The sequence below is a fragment of the Schistocerca serialis genome, chromosome 3, assembly GCF_023864345.2.
Source record: "Schistocerca serialis cubense isolate TAMUIC-IGC-003099 chromosome 3, iqSchSeri2.2, whole genome shotgun sequence".
NCBI lineage: Eukaryota > Metazoa > Arthropoda > Insecta > Orthoptera > Acrididae > Schistocerca > Schistocerca serialis.
In genome coordinates this window covers 359,948,440-359,954,876 of record NC_064640.1, presented here as the reverse complement: position 1 = coordinate 359,954,876, position 6,437 = coordinate 359,948,440, and the positions used below count along the sequence as shown (strand labels likewise).

General features: G+C 41.2%; 1 non-coding gene across 1 annotated transcript; it reads left to right on the top strand.

Annotated features, from left to right (window-relative positions):
- Positions 1-5,853: 5,853 nt before the first annotated feature.
- On the top strand, positions 5,854-5,937 carry Trnas-gga (transfer RNA serine (anticodon GGA)). Its single transcript is given in 2 exon segments — positions 5,854-5,893; positions 5,903-5,937. It is a non-coding gene; the product is annotated as a tRNA-Ser (tRNA).
- The last annotated feature ends 500 nt before the right edge of the window (positions 5,938-6,437 follow it).

Here is a 6,437-nt window from a genome sequence, read left to right as displayed (position 1 = left end):
ACATACGGTTCACGTCCACGCTGTCGCGGCATGCTACCAGTGTTAAAGACTGCGATGGAGCTCCGTATGCCACGGCAAACTGGCTGACACTGACGGCGGCGGTGCACAAATGCTGCGCAGCTAGCGCCATTCGACGGCCAACACCGCGGTTCCTGGTGTGTCCGCTGTGCCGTGCGTGTGATCATTGCTTGTACAGCCCTCTCGCAGTGTCCGGAGCAAGTATGGTGGGTTTGACACACCGGTGTCAATGTGTTCTTTTTTCCATTTCCAGGAGTGTAAATGTGTTATATTTGCAGCAGTATAATAAAATATATAGCTTTGTATACTTTCCTTAAATATGCAAGATTGTTGCACAGATTAATCTATCCTGTTAGTATATTTCATCATAGTATTTTAAAATTGATTACTTATAAACTATTATACAAAAAAGTGTTTTTACATGTCCGCAACATATTTCTAAGATTTTATTTTTATTCCGTATCAAGCTGTAATAATTGCATGTCTAATATCGTTGTAAAATATGACCTATGGATAAAAACTAAACTAAACTATAATTGTGAAAGTGTTACTGATGCAGGATTTTGTGCACAATATGACCTGTCGATTATGTCCCATAAATGTTCGATAGGACACATGTTGGGCCATCTGGGTGGCTGAATAATTCTATTGTACTATTCGGAGTGTTCATCAAACCAACTGTGAATAATTGTGACCCAGTGACATGTCATCGAAGTTTGGAAATATGAAGCCCATGAATGACTGCAGATGGCCTCCAAGTAGCCGACCATAAACATTTACTGTCAATGATCGGTTCAGTTGCAGCAGAGGACCCAATCCATTTCACGTAGACAGAGTTAATACCATGATGGAGCCATCACCACCTTGCGCAATGTCTTGTTGACAACTTGGGTCCATGGCTTCGTGGGGTCTGCTCTTCTCTTGAACTCTACCATCAGCTCTTACTAACTGGAATTGGGAATTATCTAACCAGGTCTCACAGGGCTACAGTTTCCAGTTTCCCACGGTCCAACCGATATCTCATGAGCCCAAGACAGACGCTGCAGGTGATGCCATGCTGTTAACAGAGACACTCGTGTTGGTCATCTATCACCATACCCCATTAACGCCAAATTTCGCCTCACTGTCGTAAAGTAAACGTTCGTCGTACGTCCCACACTGAGTTTTGTGCTTATTTCACGCTGTGTTGCTTGTCTGTTACCACTTACAACTTTCCGCAAACGCCACAGAACTCGGTCGTTAAGTGAAGGCCATTGGCCACTGCATTGTCTGTGGTGGAAATTTGGTATTCCTAGTACACCCACGGCTCAGTGGATCTCGGAACATTGAATTCCCTATCAGTTTCAGAAATGGAATGTCCCATGGGTCTAGCTCAAACTGCCGTTCTGCGTTCAATGTCTGTTAATTCCTGTTGTTTGGCCACAATCGCGTCCGAAATCTTTTCACATGAATCACCTGAGTACAAATGACAGCTCCATCAATGTGCTACCATTTTATACCTTGTATATGCGAGACTACCGACATCTGGATATGCACTTTTGTCAGGTATAAGTAGAATGTTCTTTACCAGAGGCACAACGCATCCATTAGAATGGTGAAACAATTACGAGTAACAATATTGCTAGGCACGCGATACTTAGCTTCCCGCTCAGCTGACACGTGACAGTGTAGGCAGCACTGAAAGGGCAAACTGGCGACATCACAAGCATTCTCCGTCTGCGCCTGTGCAGAATGCTTCACTCAGCCGCCTTATTAAGGATACAGGGTACTTTTCCGGCTCAATTTTATGTAAAAATCAACATCTGTTTCTGTCAGGCACTGTTTATAATGTATATGTTTTACAGCTTTTTTGTTCATATCAGGTAATGTAGCATACTTTCTAAACAAATTAGTAGTATTTTGAATATTTTTGAACCTGCTTAGGTTTATTAAAAATTAGAATGAAACTGATGCAATTTTTTTCCAAAATGCTTCCTCAAATTGAGGTACCATTTAATCCAATGTTATACGTTTGAAGGAGACAAAATTTTTACCAGATATGCATGACATGATGGCTGAGGTAATAGACCTATTTAATTTCACCTATTATGTATATTACAAGGATAAAAATATCACATCGTACATTTTAATTTTTATAATTTTTTCCTAATAAAAATGTTATTTTTTCTATAATTTAGTTGATTCTGCAATAAACCTTAGGTCTACTACATAAGTATGGACTATTGCAAGCAAAAATTAGAGTAATGCTTTACAAACTTAGGAAATATTTGCACCTGAATTCTGAAAAATACAACTTGCGGGAAATTGCGAATGAAGATATGGATCCAATTAAACAGTGCCTCAGAACATTCCTGAAACATAGTCTTCATCCAGCAGAATTTCTTCATCTTCAAGTTTCCTCTTGGCATTCCTTTTAGCACTTCTTGCTTCTTTGGTAACTTGAAGAGCGAATCTTTCAGCTTCATGCACCCGTTGTCTGTCACACACAAGCAATTGATCTTCCATGTTAGAGCCTCATTTTATGCCTAAATTTCTCAGGATTTTCAACCTTCTTATCAATCCATCACTGAAACATATCACTGCATCTAGTACACCAACTTTTAATGTATTTAGTCCTACAAAAACTTTCTTGGGTAATATTTCCCATATGCAATGGTTGAAAATTTCCTTTATATTCTGAGTGGCCCCATGAAGACATTTACTAATCAAGACAGGGTCACTCAGGTCTCTAAAAATTGGTTTCATTCATAACAGGTTCAGGATGAGAGTGCTTGTTGTTGTGGTCTTTAATCCAGATACTGGTTTGATGCAGCTCTCCATGCTACTCTATCCTGTGCAAGCTTCTTCATCTCCCAGTACCTACTGCAACCTACATACCTCTGAATCTGTTTAGTGTATTCATCTCTTGGTGTCCCTCTGTGATTTTTACTCTCCACGCTGCCCTCCAATACTAAATTGGTGATCCCTTGACGCCTCAGAATATGTCCTACCAACCTATCCCTTCTTCTAGTCAAGTTGTTCCACAAATTTCTCTTTTCCCTAATTCTATTCAATACCTCCTCATTAGCTATGTGATGTATCCATCTAATCTGAAGCATTCTTCTGTAGCACCACACTTCGAAAGCTTCTATTCTCTTCTTGTCTAAACTATTTATCGTCCACGGTTCACTTCCATACATAGCTACACTCCATACAAATACTTTCAGAAACGACTTCCTGACACTTAAATCTATACTCGATGTTAACAAATTCCTCTTCTTCAGAAACGCTTTCCTTGCCATTGTCAGTCTCCATTTTATATCCTCTCTACTTCGACCATCATCAGTTATTTTGCTCTCCAAATAGCAAAACTCATTTACTACTTTAAGTGTCTCATTTCCTAACCTAATTCCCTTAGCATCACCCGAGTTAATTCGACTACATTCCATTATCTTCGTTTTGCTTTTGTTGATGTTCATTTTATATCCTCCTTTCAAGACACTTTCCATTCCGTTCAGCTGCTCTTCCAAGTCCTTTGCTGTCTCTGACAGAATTACAATGTCGTCGGCGAACCTCAAAGTTTTTATTTGTTCTCCATGGATTTTAATTCCTACTCCGAATTTTTCTTTTGTTTCCTTTACTGCTTGCGCAATATACAGATTGAATAACATCTCACTCCCTTCCCAACCACTGCTTCCCTTTTATGCCCTTCGACGTTTATAACTGTCATCTGGTTTCTGTACAAATTGTAAATAGCCTTTCGCTCCCTGTATTTTACCCCTGCCACCTTCAGAATTTGAAAGAGACTATTCCAGTCAACATTGTCAAAAGCTTTCTCTAAGTCTACAAATGCTAGAAACATGGGTTTGCCTTTCCATAATCTATTTTCTATGATAAGTCGTAGGACCAGAATTGCCTCACGTGTTCCAACATTTCTACGGAATCCAAACTGATCTTCCCCGAGGTCTTCTTCTACCAGTTTCTCCATTCGTCTTTAAAGAATTCGTGTTAGTATTTTGCAGCCGTGGCTTATTAAACTGATAGTTCGGTAATTTTCACATCTTTCAACACTTGCTTTCTTTGGGATTGGAAATATTATATTCTTCTTGAAGTCTGGGGGCATTTCGCCTGTCTCATACGTCTTGCTCACCAGATGGTAGAGTTTTCTCAAGGCCGGATCTCCACGTCTATCGGTAGTTCTAATGGAATGTTGTCTACTCCTGGGGCCTTGTTTCGGCTTAGGTCTTGCAGTGCTCTGTGAAACTCTTCACGCAGTATCATATCTCCCATTTCATCTTCATCTACATCCTCTTCCATTTCCATAATATTGCCCTCAAGAACATCGCCCTTGTATAGACCCTCTATATACTCCTTCCACCTTTCTGCTTTCTCTCCTTTGCTCAGAACTGGGTTTCTATCTGAGCTCTTGATATTCATGCAAGGGGTTCTCTTTTCTCCAAAGGTCTCTTTAATTTTCCTGTAGGCAGTATCTATCTTACCCCTAGTCCTTACATTTATCCTCTAGCCATCCCTGCTTAACTATTTTGCACTTCCTGTCGATTTCATTTTTGAGACGTTTGTATTCCTTTTTGCCTGCTTCATTTACTGCGTTTTTGTATTTTCTCCTTTCATCATTTAAATTCAGTATCTCTTCTGTTACCCAAGGATTTCTATTAGCCCTCGTCTTTTTACCTACTTGATCCTCTGCTGCCTTCACTATTTCATCTCTTAAAGCTACTCATTCTTCTTCTACTGTATTTATTTCCCCCATTCTTGTCAATCGTTCCCTAATGCTCTCCCTGAAACGACCTACAACCTCTGGTTCTGTCAGTTTATCCAGGTCCCGTCGCCTTAAATTCCCAACTTTTTGCTGTTTCTTCAGTTTTAATCTACAATTCATAACTAACAGATTGTGGTCAGAGTCCACATCTGCCCCTGGAAATGTCTTACAATTTAAAACCTCGTTCCTAAATCTCTGTCTTATCATTATATAATCTATCTGAAAGCTTCCAGTATCTCCAGGCTTCTTCCATGTATACAACCTTCTTTAGTGGTTCTTGAACCAAGAGTTAGCTATGATTAAGTTATGCTCTGTGCAAAATTCTACCAGGCGGCTCCCTCTTTCATTTCTTACCCCCAGCCGGCCGTAGTGGCCGTGCGGTTCTAGGCGCTTCAGTCTGGAGCCGAGCGACCGCTACGGTCGCAGGTTCGAATCCTGCCTCGGGCATGGATGTGTGTGATCTCCTTAGGTTAGTTAGGTTTAATTAGTTCTACGTTCTAGGCGACTGATGACCTCAGAAGTTGAGTCGCATAGTGCTCAGAGCCATTTGAACCATTTTCTTACCCCCATTTCATATTCACCTACTACGTTTCCTTCTCTTCCTTTCCCTACTATCGAATTCCAGTCACCCATGACTATTAAATTTTCTTCTCCCTTCACTAACTGAATAATTTATTTTATCTCACCATACATTTCATCAATCTCTTCGTCATTTGCGGAGTTAGTTGGCATATAAACTTGTACTACTGTGGTAGGCGTGGGCTTCGTATCTATCTTGGCCACAATAATGCGTTCACTATGCTGTTTGTAGTAGCTTACCCGCATTCCTATCTTTTTATTCATTATTAAACCTACTCCTGCTTTACCCCTAATTGATTTTGTATTCATAATCCTGTATTCACCTGATCAGAAGTTTTGTTCCTTCTGCCACCGAATTTCAATAATTCCCACTATATCTAACTTTAACCTATCCATTTCCCTTTTTAAATTATCTAACTTACCTGCCCGATTAAGGGATGATCTGACATTCCACGCTCTGACCCGTAGAACGCCAGTTTTCTTTCACCTGATAGCCGGCCTGAGTGGCCGAGCGGTTCTAGGCGCTACAGTCTGGAACCGCGCGACCGCTGCGGTCGCAGGTTCGAATCCTGCCTCGGGCATGGATGTGTGTGCTGTCCTTAGGTTAGTTAGGTTTAAGTACTTCTAAGTTCTAGGGGACTGATGACTTCAGAAGTTAAGTGCCATAGTGCTCAGAGCCATTTGAACCATTTTTTCTCCTGATAACAACGTCCTTCTGAGTAGTCCCCGCCCGGAGATCCGAGTGGGGGACTATTTTACCTCCGCAATATTTTACCCGAGAGGACGACATCATCATTTAGCCATACAGTAAAGCTGCATGCCCTCAGGAAAAATTATAACTGTAGTTTCCCCGTTGCTTTCAACTGTTCGCAATAGCAGCACGGCAAGGCCGTTTTGGTTAGTGTTACAAGGCCAGATCAGTCAGTCATCCAGACTGTTGCCCCTGCAACTAATGAAAAGGCTGCTGCCCCTCTTCAGGAACCACACGTTTGTCTGGCCTCTCAACAGAGCCCCCCCATTGTGGTTGCACCTATGGTACGGCTATCTGTATCACTGAGGCACGCAAGCCTCCCTACCAACG